Below are 16,418 nucleotides of genomic sequence, written 5' to 3'. Positions count from 1 at the left end.
AGTTGTTTTTATTTGTTTTGTTTTGTTCTAGCCAGCCCACTTACAAACTTCCCATTTAGGAAACTATGGTGATCTCTTGTAATGTTGAAGATTTTGGTGGGGGTGGGGTCACAGTCTTAGATGGCTTCAAGAAGCACTGAAAAGTTAAATGACTTTTTCAGGGTCACATAGCTGGTGAGAGAGGGGTGCTGAAACTTAATTCTTCTTTGATCTGCCGTCTAACCATCAAACACAGAGGAAGTTTGGAGAAGTGTACAAACTACAGTAAGAGGAACCTGGCTATTTGAATTTCATCTCTGCTATTTATTTCTTCTATTACTTTGGGCTGCTCACATTAGCATTCTTTGCCCCAGTTTCCTCATCTGTAAAATGGAGTTGAACTAGATGCTCTCTAAGCTCATTTCCATAATGAATTCTATAATCCTATTTTTATCTTCAGGCAAGAAAGAGTGAGGTTGAGGTGCAGAATGATTCCAAGATTTTTGCCCAGCTAACCTCTATATAAAGGTCTGGAGAAGGGAAGCAATGGGTGAATTTGGAAATCAGTGGGGGTGTTTGCTTAAGTGGGTTCCAAGCAGCAACTCCCTGGGAATGTTGGATAAAGTAGGCCACATACATTATTCACGGTCTCAGTAGCCAGATCTCAGCAGAGAAACATCTCAGAGATGAAACATTTTCATCAGGCCGAAAATATTGAGAAAGAAAAATGCCAAGTAAATTTTCAACAGTTGTTTCAATTAGCCAAAGCCTTCTGAAAATCCCTCTGCAAACAAAGTATTGCAAACCTGCAGACATGCTCTTGCCTCCCTAGGCATTCCAGTATAGAATCCTGGAGCTGCTCATTAAGAAGACATTTGAATGTCACCAAAAGCTAAACTAGGGATATTTTGCCTGAAGAATAGAAGACTCTGGGGTAATAAGAGAGCTGTCCTGAAGTACTTGAGGATTGTGATGTAGAACAGGGATTACACTTGATCTGCTTGGCCCCAGAGGGTAATACCAGGAGAAACTGGTAGAAACTGAAATGAAACAAATCTAGGCTTGCTGTTATTGGTAAAAGGATAATAAGGAAACCCAGCTTCCTAACAACTAGAATCATCTAGGAGAGAAACAGGCTACCTGGGGGAGAGAAGGTTCTCAATGATCACTCTTCTAAAAGAGGTTGGATGTCCACTTGGCAAGAATGTGAAACTTGGCAAGAGGACAAAATCACTGCTGAGATCTCTTCCAACTAATTATAATTATAGACATATTATGTTATATTGTATATTATATAATTATATTATAAATATCTCTGTTCAATTGGAGGCATCTGAAGGGTGTATCAAGAACTCAGACACCTGCTGCTATGGAGTCATTTAAGCAAGAAACCCTTTCAGGATCCATATCAATTACTTATGTTCACTTGTGTGGAAATTTACATTAAATTTTATTTTATTTTTATCATTTGCCCAGAAATTTCTCAAGAAAGAGTCCCTCCCAAGGTATGAATTATCAGCTACCTGTCTGTGTGCTGTGTTGAGCATCACTTCCCATTGTCACCTCTGGAATATGATTTTCCAAAGCTTTTGCAGATAGAGATATACTAGAGTAAGTGCTTCAAACAGAGAAAGAATTATTCATTTTTATTGTAATTTTTCAAATGATAATAAAATTGAAGGGAAAATTAACCCTTGGGTTCCCAAAACTATCCTTGAAATCTGGGGCCCCAAATCTCTGATATTCTGAAGGGACAATTAGAACAGATAGGAGAGGAATTTGAAAAAATTCTTAACTGTCAGAACTCAAAGGAACATTGGAAAGAACAATGTTAAAGCTAGAAGAAAACTGAAATATGGAGTGTCAGAGGGGGAAGGACCTTAACCCATAGAAATGTCAGAACTAGATGTGATCTTTGACTAAAGAATACAGGATGTTAGTGTTTGTAGGAATTATAGAACAAAAAATTAAGGAAGGCCATGAAAGACCTTAAGGTGGGAATTTTAGAACTGGGAATGTTTTGAGAATATCTAATACATTATGAGAGAGTTGGATAGGAAGTCAGAGGTCAGATTTAGTCAGAGGATACTCTTTCGGAGTCTCATTCTCATCCTATCAATCCTCATCCTCATCTTATCAATCAGGAAGTGAAGGACCAGAAGTAGAAGTTATATGGCAAAGGCACCAAACATTATGTGGTACTCGAGTATACTCCAAAATTTGAATGTAGGGTTAGAGATAGGGTTAGTTTAGTCTCAAAAAAAGACCCTTTTCTGATACAAGTTTTAACTCTGATTAACCCTCTGAGTTAGATAATTTGACCATCAGTATAATGGTACAGTGAATAAATAGTTGAATTCAAATTCAGGAAGAATCATCTTCCTGAATTCAAAACTGGCTTCATATGGACTGACTAACTGTGTGACCCTAGATAGGTCAGTTGAAGCATTTGCCTCAGTTCCTCATCTGTAAAATGAAATGGAAAAAGAAATAGAAAGTCATTCCAGAACTTTTGCCAAGAAAACTCCTAATGAGATCATAAAGAGTTGGGCATGGCCAACAACCACAACTACAAGTACTATTTTGTATTTGAGGGAACTAAAGTTAAGTGAGTGACTTGCTCAAGATCACATCTACAAGACATAGTTTTCTATTCAGGAAAGAAAAATTCTAACTTAGCGAAATAAAACAAACAAAAACTCTTTTCTGTGAGCACATTAGGATACTAAGATAAATATAATAATAATGTTTGACCTTCATTCTAGAAGACCAGAACATCAGGGAGTTGATGCCATGACAACCACATGAATTGGATTTCAGTGAGGGCTTGCTATGCTAAGTCACCAGCCTCACTTTCTCCTTCAGAGCCATCTGGGTCCATAAATCAGCATGACAATGATGCTGAATACAAGCAGGTTTAAGTGCCTTGCCCAAGGTCAAATTCAAACTCAGGTCTTTGTGACTCCAAAGTCAGCACTCTATCCACTGTGCCACCTAACTGCCCCAAGTAGATTAAGGTAGAAAGAATACTCTATTTGGAGGCACAGATCTATTGACTTGAGCCTTATTTATACTACCTTTCACCTATGGCATAGTGCCAATGAGTAACTGAAGAGTATTTAGAATAAGGTGATCAAAATAGTAAAGGGTTTGATTTCATGAACAGTAAGAATTTTTTCTTAAGAAAATGGGAAATGAGCATGGAGATGCAAAGATATAGGTTGCCCTATATATCATTTTCAAACATTTAAAGGGATGTCACATGAAAGAATACAGAAATTTTCCTCTTTTGTCTGACAACAATTATTAACATTTATTATCTACCATATATATTAAACTAAGCACTGGTAATATAAGAAAATAGAAGAAAGAGGGAAAAGATTATCCTTGCCCTCAAGGAACTTAAAATCTACAGAGAGAGAGAGAGAGAGAGAGAGAGAGAGAGAGAGAGAGAGAGAATGAAAAGCCATCTAACTTCAGGATGAATGGGAAATAATTAAAACTCTGCAATTAAGAGAAATTGGTATTATACTTCCTTTAGAAAGTAAAGTTTTATGACAATGCTACCTAAATTAAATTATTTATTTAGTGCCCTGCAATCAAAATTCCAAAAAATAAAAAGTCAAGAACTTCCAGGGATTTGATGAAAAAAAGTGCAAAAGAAGGTGGCTTAGCCTTACCAGATCTAAAATCATATTAAAAAGCATCAGTCATCAAAACTGTGTGGTATTGGCTAAGAACCAGAGTGGTGGATGAGTGGAATAGATTAGGTGCAATAGCAGGAAATGATTATAGTAATCTGCTGTTTGATAAATTCAAGGAGTCCAACTATTGGGATAAAAACTCTCTTCAAAAAAACTACTGGGAAAATTGGAAGTTTTTATGGCAGAAACTTTGATTGGACCAACACCTCACACCCTATACCAAGATAAGATCAAAATGGATACAGGATTTAGACCTAAAAAACTATTATAAGCAAGCTAGAAGAACAAGGAATAGTTTATCTGTCAGATCTATAGAAAGGGAAGAATTATATGACCAAGGAAGAGATAGAGAACATCATTAAACACAAACTACAAAATTTCAATTACATTAAATTAAAAGCTTTTGTACAGACAAAACACTGCAAACAAAATCAAAAGAAATGTAGTAAATTGGGAAACAATTTTTACAACTAGTACTTCTGACAATTGACTCATTTCTAAAATATACAGAAAACTGAATCAAATAAAAAAGAAAAAAAACACATTCCCCAGTTGACAAATGGTCAAAGCATATGCAAAGGCAATTACAGATGAGGAAATCAAAGCAATCCATAGTCATATAAAAATTGCTCTAAATCACTACTTATTAGAGTAATGCAAATTAAAGCATCACTGAGGTACCACCTCACACCTCTCAGACTAGCCAATATGACCAGAAAGGACAATAATCAATGTTGGAAGAGATGTTGGAAATCTGGGACACTAGTGCATTTTTGGTGGAGCTGTGAACTCATCCAACCTTTGTGGAGAGCAATTCGGAATTAAGCACAAAGGGCAAGAAAAATGTGCATACTCTTTCATCCAAAGGGTAAAAACATCACTTGTAACAAAAATATTCATAGCAGCCCTGTTTGTGGTGGCAAAGAAATAGAGATGAAGTGAATGTCCAACAATTGGAAACCAGGAGGGATGGGTATTCAGGGAAGCCTGGAAGGATTTGCATGAACTGATGTTGAGCTGACTAGAACACTGTATACACTAAGTGCAACATGGGGGAGATGATCAATTTTGATGGACTTGCTCATTCTATCAGTGCAACAATCAGGCACAATTAGTGATATCTGCAATGAAGAATACCATCTGTATCCAGAGAAAGAACTGTGGAGTTTGAACAAAGACTAAAGATGTTACTTTTAATTAAAAAAATGCTATCTTATGTAATTTTGCTATCTCTTATACTTTATTTTTTCCCCTTAAGGATATGATTTGTCTCTCATCACATTTAACTTAGATCAATGTATAACATAGAAACAATGTAAAGACTAAAAGCCTACCTTCTGTGGGTTGGGGGGGTGGAGACAAAGATTAGGGGAAAAATTGAAAAATTCGAAATAAATAAATAAAATTTAAAAAACAGAAGACAAAAGGGAAAAAAGAAAGTAGGATTTTAGAAGAAACTTAAAGGAAACAGTAGTAAAAGAAAAGTAAAGTAGTTACAAAAACAAAAACAGCATTCCATAGTATAATTAGAGTATAATCAATAAGCATTTCTCAGTCATCTACTATGTCAGTCATTGTGCTATGTGATGAGGATTCAAATATGATAAAGAAAATAGCTTTTGCCTCTAGCAAGTTTTTAGCTGAATGAGGAAAAACCAAATTCAGCCTTGTTTGGGACATAGTAGAGAAGCTAAAGAAGGAACAATTGATTGATAGATAGAAGATTTGAAAAGGCCAAATTGGGCTTGATCTCAGGGGCAAAAAAAAAAAAACCCAAGTTTTCTAGTCATTTCAGCTATTCAAAAGTGAAATGAGCTACCTTAAGAGGAAATGTATTTTTCTTAATAGAAGAACGTCAAGCAAAGGCAGAATTGTTATTTTTATTGAAGAATCATTTTCTAGATTTAGGTTGTACTCAATGGTTCCTAAGATTATCTCTATAGGAACTATTTGGAAATAAGTCAATAAAAATGTTTTTATGTCAACATAGAAGATGCTACAACTTTTTCATTAATATTAATTTGTCTAAATTAGTTCTTTCTAGAACTAAGATCGCATGCCTGGGGAAAAAACAAGTCAACAAATTTAAGTTCTTATATTTTTGAAATTTTGTCCTAAGTAAATATGAAGATCCTATCTACTATGTCAGGATCTTCTCAATTATTCACAGAATTACAGAGCTGGAGGAGACTTTAAATGCAAATTATTTTTAATTCCCGCATATTAAGTCTCTGAGTAACTTTTCTTTAGTGTATCAAAGAATCTCAGAGTTGGAAGGGATGTAGGAACCTATCTAATCCAATCTATACATGAAATAAGCCTTCTCTATTCTCCTCGGCAAATCCTGGTTTTATTTTTGCACAGCAATAATTATAAGATTTTTTTAATTTTTTTTCCTGACAAGGAGTTTAAAACTCTCTGAAACTAAATCAGATCTTAGATTTTGAACTTTTAAAGATTATATATAGTTAGTGAGTGGCAGAACCAGGATTTCCACAAATTATTTCCTTTCCCATGATATCCTGCTGACTCTTGAATGATATAATCTTCTTGTGATTTGCCTCCAAAATTATTCATATATTGAGTTGTAAAACCTGTACTTGAATCAAATTAAGAAACCTATTGGTTCAGCAAAAGGGGAGTGTTGATGGTTTGGTCTATGATAGAAGAATAGGGGAGAAGTAATTGTTTTTCTTTCTGATTCTCAACACACAGACCTGATCACCCCATTCTGCTACACTAAAGATTTGGTTACTTTAGAGTAATCTGTACATCATTTTTTTCAGTATTGTATTTAAAGCTCTTCAAAAGCTCAATTTAATCTATCTCTCCAGGCTTCTTCCACATCATTCCCCTTCTCATTCAATGATCCAGACAAAGTACAATTCTTGTTTTTTTCCCATAGATGGCATTCCATCATCCATCTCTATGCCTATCACCTGAGATCTAGGATGCTCTGATTCTCACCTTTTCTTGAATTATCTAATTTTATTGAGGTTTCAATTCATATATCTCTTGCTACTGAAAGCTTTTCCTCATCATATGCCCTGCAGAAAGATAAAGGCACTTTATTGACTCGACAGAAATTACTTTGTATCTTAGATATTATCTCTTTTTCTCTGTGTTTGTCTGTCTCTGTCTCTCTGTCTCTCACTCTCACTCTCTTTTTCTTCTTATCAGTGTACATCTCTCTCCTTCTATCCTAAATTTGATGTATATTCCAAGAGGAAAAGAAATTTCTCTAATACCTAGAATACTTGTCTGACATGTGGTAGGTATCTAATAATAGGGGGAGGGAAGGTAGGGTGGGGATGAAACTGTAAAGTTCAAAAGTTCAAAACCTTACAAAAAATGATAGGTAGAAACTACCATTGTATATAATTGGAAAACTAAAGAAAATATTAAATAGATAGATAGATTACATACAAATAATATCAAGATCAAGAAATCAGTATATTCATTTCAGTATACAGTTAAGTAATTATGACACATGGTCAAGAACAGGAACCATAGACAGATAGATAGATAGATAGATAGATAGATAGATAGATAGATAGATAGATAGATGATAGATAGATAGATAGATAGATAGATAGATAGATAGATATGTTTGTGTGTGAATTGTGCTTTCCTTTGTAAATATTTTTATTTTTTAATAGAAAGAACAGAAATCATCTGAAGATGTTGAATTGAATCTTCTGGCACTATAGCACACATTCTTATTTTCAATTCTGTCCTCGATTTCATTTCTTTAATGATAAATGGACTCAGTGGGAGATACCATTTTACTAATATTTCTCAGGAGAGATTGGATTCTCATGACAAGTAAGAGACAAGGGAATTACCTTTTTCAATAAAGGAAAGTCTAGGCTTCTGTCATAGTGACTATTCAGTAGAGTTTTACAGTATACTTTTACAGTGTAATTCCTCAGTGTAATATAAGACACAACATGCTAGCTTATTCAATTCAACAATTATTAAGGGCCTAAAAAGATTCCATTTGGGAAACTTCTTTACCATTACCTGTTCACCCTTCCCTGTGATATCAGAAACAGCTTCACGGGAAATAAGAGAGGTCAGCAGAGCATTAAAGATTAATGTCACATTTGGAAACCTTACCAAGATACAAAATGTACTCTGCTATTAAGAAATTCTCCTCCTTTCTTGAAAGCTGTATTGTGCGTTATCAAGTCCATGGAAAAAAGTACACTATCTTGAAAAAAATGCTAACATTGAATGAATTTTTATCTGATTGTAGTCACTATAATTATAATCATTATTAAACTTTTAATGAGCCAGATTGCCTGCTATTTCTACTGCTCCCTTATCTTAAACTCTTTGGGGAGTTGTATTAATTCCTTTAGAGTAATAGTAAGTTCTTGATTAAATATTTATTGAGAATTTTTCATCTGCGTTATCTTAAAATAAAGAAGCAGACTAGCTGGTTGGGCCAAATTTAATAAGATACAATTTAGTCAGGATCAATGTAAAGGTATATACTTTGATTCAAGAAATCATGTCCTTAAAGAATGGGTAAAGCATATCTGTATAGAATTTCTTTTTTTTAATTTTTATTAAAGATTTTATTTGAGTTTTACAGTTTTCCCCCAATCTTGCTTCCCTCCCCCCACCCCTACCCCACAGATAGCACTCCGTCAGTCTTTACTTTGTTTCCATGTTGTACCTTGATCCAAATTGGGTGTGATGAGAGAGAAATCATATCCTTAAAGAGAACAGAATTCTCAGAGGTAACCAGATCAAACCATAAGACATCTGGGTTTTTTTTTTTCCGAATTAAAGGGAATAGTCCTTGTACTTTGTTCAAACTCCACAGCTCCTTATCTGGATACAGATGGTACTCTCCTTTGCAGACATCCAAAAATTGTTCCCAATTGTTGAGCTGATGGAATGAGCAAATCCTTCAAGGTTGAACATCACTCCCATGTTGCTGTTAGGGTGTACAGTGTTTTTCTGGTTCTGCTCATCTCACTCAGCATCAGTTCATGCAAATCCCTCCAGGTTTCCCTGAAATCCTGTCCCTCCTGATTTCTAATAGAACAATAGTATTCCATGACATACATATACCACAGTTTGCTAAACCATTCCCCAATTGAAGGACATTTACTGGATTTCCAATTCTTTGCCACCACAAACAGGGCTGCTATAAATATTTTTGTCCAAGTAATGTTTTTACCCTTTTTCCTCATCTCTTCAGGGTATAGACCCAGTAGTGGTATTGCTGGGTCAAAGAGTATGAACATTTTTGTTGCCCTTTGGGCATAGTTCCAAATAGCTCTCCAGAAGGGTTGGATGAGTTCACAGCTCCACCAACAGTGTAATAGTGTCCCAGATTTCCCACATCCCCTCCAACAATGATTATTATCCTTCCTGGTCATACTGGACAATCTGAGAGGTGTGAGGTGGTACCTCAGAGAAGCTTTAATTTGCATTTCTCTAATAATTAATGATTTAGAGCATTTTTTCATATAGCTATGGATTGCTTTGATCTCCTCATCTGTAATTTGCCTTTGCATATGTTCTGACCATTTGTCAATTGGGGAATGGCTTTTTGTTTTAAAAATATGACTTAGTTCTCCATATATTTTAGAAATGATTCCTTTGTCAGAATCATTAGTTGTAAAGATTGTTTCCCAATTTACTACTTTTCTTTTGATTTTTGATTACATTGGTTTTACCTGTGCAAAAACTTTTTAATTTAATGTAATCGAAATAATCTAATTGGTTTTTAGTGATGTTCTCCAATTCTTCCTTAGTCATAAACTGTTCCCCTTTCCATAGATCTGACAGGTAGACTAGTCCTTGATCTTCTAACTTGCTTATAGTATTGTTTTTTATGTCTATGTCCTGTAACCATATGGATCTTCTCTTGGTAAAGGGTGTGAGGTGTTGGTCTAATCTAAGTTTCTTCCATACTAACTTCCAATTATCCCAGCAGTTTTTATCAAAGAGGGAGTTTTTATCCCAGTGGCCTGACTCTTTGGGTTTATCAAACAGAAGATTACTATAATCCTCTCCTGCTTTTACACCTAGTCTATTCCACTGGTCCACCACTCTATTTCTTAGCCAATACCAAACAGTTTTGATGACTGATGCTTTATAATATAATTTTAGATCTGGTAGTGCTAAGCCACCTTCGTTTGCATTTTTTTTTTCATTAAGCTCCTGGCAATTCTTAACTTTTTATTTCTCCATGTGAATTTACTTACAATTTTTTCTAGCTCATTAAAGTAATTTTTTTGGAATTTTGATTGGTAAGGCACTAAACAGATAGTTTAGTTTTGGTAGAATTGTCATTTTTATTATATTAGCTCTCCCTATCCATGAGCAGTTGATATTTGCCCAGTTATTTAAATCTGATTTAATTTGTGGGAGAAGTGTTTTATAATTGTTTTCAAAAAGATTCTGAGTCTGTCTTGGCAAATAGACTCCCAAGTATTTTACACTGTCTGAGGTTACTTTGAATGGAATTTCTCTTTCTAGCTCTTCCTGCTGTTTCTTGATAGTCATATATAGGAAAGTTGAGGATTTATGGGGGTTTATTTTATAACCTGCAACTTTGCTAAAATTTCTAATTGTTTCCACTAGTTTTTTAGATGACTTCTTGGGATTCTCTAGGTAGACCATCATGTCATCTGCAAATAGTGAGAGTTTTGTCTCTTCCTTCCCAATTCTAATTCCTTTAATTTCTTTTTCTTCTCTAATTGCTGATGCTAACCTATCTAATACAATATTGAATAGTAGTGGTGATAATGGGCACCCTTGTTTAACCCCTGATCTTATTGGGAATGCCTCTAGCCTCTCCCCATTGAGTATAATGCTTGTTGCTGGTTTCAGATCGATACTGCTCATTATTTTAAGGAACAGTCCATTTATTTCTATACTCTCTTGTGTTTTTAATAGGAATGGATGCTGTATTTTGTCAAAAGCTTTTTCAGCATCTATTGATATAATCATATGGTTTCTGATAGGTTTGTTATTGATATAATTGAGTATACTAACAGTTTTCCTAATATTGAACCAACCCTGCATTCCTGGAATAAATCCTACTTGATCATAATGTATTATCCTAGTGAAGACTTGTAGTCATTTTGCTCAGATTTTATTTAGGATTTTTGCATCTATATTCATGAGGGAAATAGGTCTATAATTTTCTTTCTCTGTTTTAACTCTTCCTGGTTTAGGTAGCAGTACCATATTGGTTTCATAGAAAGAGTTAGGCAGAGTTCCATCTTTCCCTATTTTTCCAAAGAGTTTATATAGGATTGGAACCAATTGTTCCTTAAATGTTTGGTAGAATTCACTTGTGAATCCATCAGGCCCTGGAGATTTTTTTTTAGGGAGTTCAATAATGGCTTGTTGAATTTCTTTTTCTGAGATAGGGTTGTTCAGGTATTTAATCTCTTCTTCATTTAACCTGGGCAACTTATATTTTTGTACATATTCATCCATTTCACTTAGATTATCAAATTTATTGGCATAAAGTTGGGCAAAATAATTTTGAATTATTACTTTAATTTCCTCCTCATTGGTGGTGAGTTCACCTTTTATCATTTTTAATACTAGCAATTTGGTTTTCTTCTTTCTTTTTTTTAATCAAATTGACCAGAGGTTTATCAATTTTATTGTTTTTTTCATAATACCAACTTTTGGTTTTATTTATTAATTCAATAGTTTTTTTGCTTTCAATTTTATTAATTTCTCCTTTGATTTTTAAAATTTCTAATTTGGTATTTGATTGGGGTTTTTGATTTGTTGTTTCTCTAATTTTTTTAGTTGCATGTTTAGTTCATTGATTTCCTCTTTCTCCAATTTATTCATATAAGCATTTAGAGCTATAATATATCCCCTGAGAGTTGCTTTGAATGAATCCCATAGGTTTTGGTATGTTGTTTCATTATTATCATTATCTAGGATAAAATGGTTAATTCTTTCTATAATTTGGTTTTTGGTCCACTCATTTTTTAAGATGAGGTTATTCAGTTTCCAATTTGCTCTGGGTCTATATCTTCTTGGCCCAGTATTGCATATGACTTTTATTGCATTGTGATCTGAGAAAGATGTATTAACTATTTCTGCCTTTCTGCAGTTGATTATTAGGTTTTTATGTCCTAGTACATGGTCAATTTTTGTATAAGTTCCATGTACTGCAGAGAAAAAGGTATATTCCTTCCTATCCCCATTCAGTTTCCTCCATAAGTCTATCATATCTAATTTTTCTAACAATCTATTTACCTCCCTAATTTCTTTCTTGTTTGTTTTATGATTTGATTTATCTAGATCTGATAGCGGGATATTGAGGTCTACTACTAGTAGAGTTTTGCTATCTATGTCTTCCTGTAATTCTTTCAGCTTCTCCTCTAAGAATTTGGGTGCTGTCCCACTGGGTGCATATATATTCAATATTGAAATGACTTTATTGTCTATGGTACCTTTTAGGAGGATAAAGTTTCCTTCCTTATCTCTTTTAACGCTATCTATTTTTGCTGCTGCTTTGTCTGAGATAAGGATTGCTACCCCTGCTTTTTTTACTTCAGCTGAAGCAAAATATAATTTGCTCCAACCTTTTACCTTTACCCTACATGTATCTCTCTGCTTCAAATGAGTTTCTTGTGAGCAGCATATTGTAGGATTCTTGTTTTGAATCCACTCTGCTACTTGCTTACGTTTTAAGGGAGAGTTCATCCCATTCACATTTAAGGTTATGATTACTAATTCTTTATTGCCCTCTGTGTTATTTTCCCTTTGTTTGTATTTTTCTCCCTTTCCCTCCCTTTTATCCATATTCCCCAGTATTTTGTTTTTGAATACCACCCCCTTCAGTGTTTTTGACCTCCTATATCGCTCCCTCCCCTTTCTTTCTCCTTTCCCTGTTCCCTTCCCTTCCTTTTGTTATTTCCCCTTATTTCCTCCACTCCCCTTCCCTTTCTCTATCCCCCCTCCTCTTTTTCCCTTTTACTTCTTGAAAGGTTAGATGTTTTATAAGTTAACTGAGTATGTGTAGGTTGACTTTAAGCCAAGTCTGATGAGAAGAAGATTCAGGTGTTTCTCCTCTACTCCCTTCTTCCCCTCTATTACCATAGGTTTTTTTTACCTCTTAGTGTAATGATATTTGTCCCATTCAATCCCCTCCCTCCTCCCGTCTCTTTCCTGTCCCCCTTTTTAGGGAGGTAGTGTATTTTTTTTTACATCATTCTATCTAAGTCATAGAAAATTCTGAGTGTTTGTCACTTCTAGTTCAGTATATTCTGTTGAATAGAGTCCAAATTCCTGAGAGTTATTAAAGTCTTTCTCCCCAGTGGAGATAAAGCCAGTTACATCCCATTAGATATCAGTCTCATGGATAGGTCATGGATGTCCAGCATTTCTGGCTAGGTATATTCTCTCTGTTAGAGTTACATTTCTCAGGATTCTCAGGATTTATGAGAGTCTCGACCCCCCCCCCCCCCATGCTGGGATATAGCCAGTTTCAACTTGCTGGATTGCATTTTTTTTCCTTTTACTGCCCTTTTACCTTTTCATGTGTCTCTTGAACCTCCTGTTTGATATCCAAATTTTCTGTTTAGCTCTGGTCTTCTCATCAGAAATTTTTGGAATTCTTTCATTTCATTAAATGTCCATCTTTTTCCCTGGAAGAGAAGGCTCAGCTTTGCAGGGAAGGAGATTCTTGGCTGCATTCCAAGCTCCTGTGCTCTTCGAAATATCTCGTTCCAGGCCCTTCGATCCCTTAAAGTTGATGCAGCCAGGTCCTGCGTGATCCTTACTGTGGCTCCTTGATATTTAAATTGTTTCTTTCTGGCTGCTTGCAGGATTTTCTCTTTTATCTGATAGTTCTGGAGTTTGGCCACAACATTCCTTAGTATTTTCCTTTTAGGATCTTTTTCTGGTGGGGATCGATGTACTCTTTCAATAACTACTTTGCCCTCCGATTCCATGATGTCAGGGCAGTTTTCCATCACTAGATCCTGTAATATTAAGTCCAGGCTTTTTTTCTCTTCAGTGTTTTCAGGAAGTCCTATAATTTTCAGGTTTCCCCTCCTCGATCTATTCTCGAGGTCAGTGGTTTTGTTGATGAGGTATTTCACATTTGCTTCTATTTTTTCTATTTTTGTGATTTTGTTTAACTGATTCTTGCTGTCTCGTGGAGTCATTAGTTTCTGTAGACTCCATTATTTTTTGGGGGGAGGAGTTTTCTTCATTAACCTTTTCCAATTGGTCAATTCTACTTTTGAAAGAGCTTTCCATTTGACCAATTGAGGTTTTGAGAGAATTAATTTCTTTTTGCATTTGCTCATTTGAGGATCTGAGAGAATTATTCTCATTTTGCAAGGTATTAATTGTCTCCCCCAAATTTTCCGGTTGATTTTTAAACTCCTTTCTTATTTCTTCAAGGAAGTCTTTCTGTGCTGGAGACCAGATTGTATTCTCCTCAGAGGTTCCAGGTCTCTCTGGGTTGGGGTCTTTCCCTTCCAGGAATTTTTCTATGGATCCACCTTTCCTCTGACCCTTCTTCATTATACTAAGACCTTGAGTTGGGTGGGGCTGGTTCACCTGGGCTTGGGATCTCTAAAGACTTTACTGAGTGCAGTTTCTCTGGCTGGCCAGTAGGAGGTGCTGGTTGCCCTCTCTGGGGTGTCTGTGACCTTGGATGAGAGGCCTTTTCCCTTTGCTTGAGGGAGGGAATTGGAGCTATTGAATTCTTTTGCCTTCAAACAATGGTGGGCTTTACCCTGGCCTGAGGTGATTCCTCAGCTGGGCTGGTTCTTTTGCTCACACATCTGGGCCTGAGGCAGAAATAATTTGCATTTGTTTGAGAAGAGGCCTCAGTGCAATGGAGGCGTGGGCTCAGAGTTTCTCAGACCTGAGGAGCCCAGGGATGGTGTCCGCAGCTCTCCTGCACCAGACCTCTCCCCACGGGCCCCTTCCCCAAGCTCCAAGCTCCAGGGGGACAGCACCAACACCAGCGCCTCTGCTTCCCCGCGGACCCAAGCCCCCTTCGTCCAGCCCCACCGCTGATCCAGCAGGTCCGGCTCTCGGGCCCTCAGACTCCCAGTTCCGATTCAGCTGTTGGTCTGGCTGATCTTCCCTGGAAGCTGGGACTCACCTGCCAGGACTCAGCCCAGGCTGCTTCAGGAGATGAATCCTGAGGTAGATTTTCCTCTCCTGGCTTTTCTTTCTGGGTTTCCTGGTTCGGATTTCTTTTAAGAGGTTTGTTTCATGTGATAGATGGGGAAGAGATCAGGAGACTTTAGAACTGTGCCTGTCTTCTCTCCGCCATCTTGGTCCCCAGTCATCTGTATAGAATTTCAAGGTAAGGGAGAGAGCTGTGTCATACAGAAACCAACAAAAATTAATCCATCTCTAGATTCCATCTGGGGACAAGCAAATGATAATTTTGAATTGCTCAGAATATGCCGGTAGAATTGTATTCAGTCCTCTGCTTCACATATTAGAAAAGAAACTATAAACATGGAGGAAACAGAAGAGAGGAAGATGAAAATCCATTGCATCATGACATATCAGAATCCATTGAAAGAAATAGCAATGTTTCTCCTAGCAAACAGGACTGAAGGAGATGTGATAATTATATTAGTTTTTGTAGAGTGAGCATGTGAAAGAAGGCTTAATAATGGACTGAAGCTATAGAGTCCAATTGAGACTGGTCTTACGACTTCCTTTACCCATCCTCAGAACTAAGTATAGCTAAAACATGTTGGTATCCTGACAGCAAGCCACAATAGACAAGGGAGACATGTGTTGATGTCTATCCACGGCTCAACTCTGAATTAATTTGGAAATTTGAATCCTTTCTTCGCCCCTTCTAGATGATTCGTCATTGGGACTTATGACCTCAGTTTCCTTCCAGAAGATCCTTGTGCAATGTGTCAGTCTCTATAAGTAATCATGATGCTATAGATTGGCTCCAATTTTCTCTTTTTTATCTCCGGAACCTGGCACATATTAGGTACATAATAAGTTCTGATTGATTGACTGACTGATATAATATATATTGTAAGACACAGACCAAAGGAAGCTTTCAGTATAACTTAGCATACTTGGTATTTGCAAAATGTCTACTTAAAGACTACTATACTAGAATGAAACTATTATATTAAGGTGATCAGAGGGGGCCATTTGTATTGGAGTGGACATGAGTTCCTTAGCAAACAAACTACTGGTATTATATAGAGAGTAAGAATATTCATTTTGGTCATGCCATTTTTACAGAAAGCTCGTGAAATTACTAAGGGCTGACTTGGGTATTTCACTAGGATTAGTGTTCACAAAGATTTGTTCCTAGAACCATATCCTTCTTATAATGAAACAATTTGGATAGCATTCAATATTAAACATATCAGCATTTCTACATTCACTCATCCTTTTTTACCCATTATACAATAGTTCACTCTGTTTTCTTTTGCAAAATGACTTTAACATCAGAAACATTACAAGTCAAATCATAGTCACACTTTAGCAAAGTTAATAGGCAACTTCAGGTATAAGTTAACAGAATCAGAAGATACATTATAATGGAGATTTTAGAATGTCAAAACATTATTTTAAGTAATATTTTCCCAATGACATAAAAATTTATTTTGAAAACATTTTGAGATCCAAATTCTCTTCCTATCCCACTCGCTGAAATGGTAATCAATCTGATATAGGTTTTACATGTGTAATCATGTAGAATATATTTCCAAATTTGTCATGTTGTGG

The sequence above is a fragment of the Macrotis lagotis genome, chromosome 3 (assembly GCF_037893015.1).
Source record: "Macrotis lagotis isolate mMagLag1 chromosome 3, bilby.v1.9.chrom.fasta, whole genome shotgun sequence".
Classification (NCBI taxonomy): Eukaryota; Metazoa; Chordata; class Mammalia; order Peramelemorphia; family Peramelidae; genus Macrotis; species Macrotis lagotis.
This window is presented reverse-complemented; position numbering follows the sequence as displayed.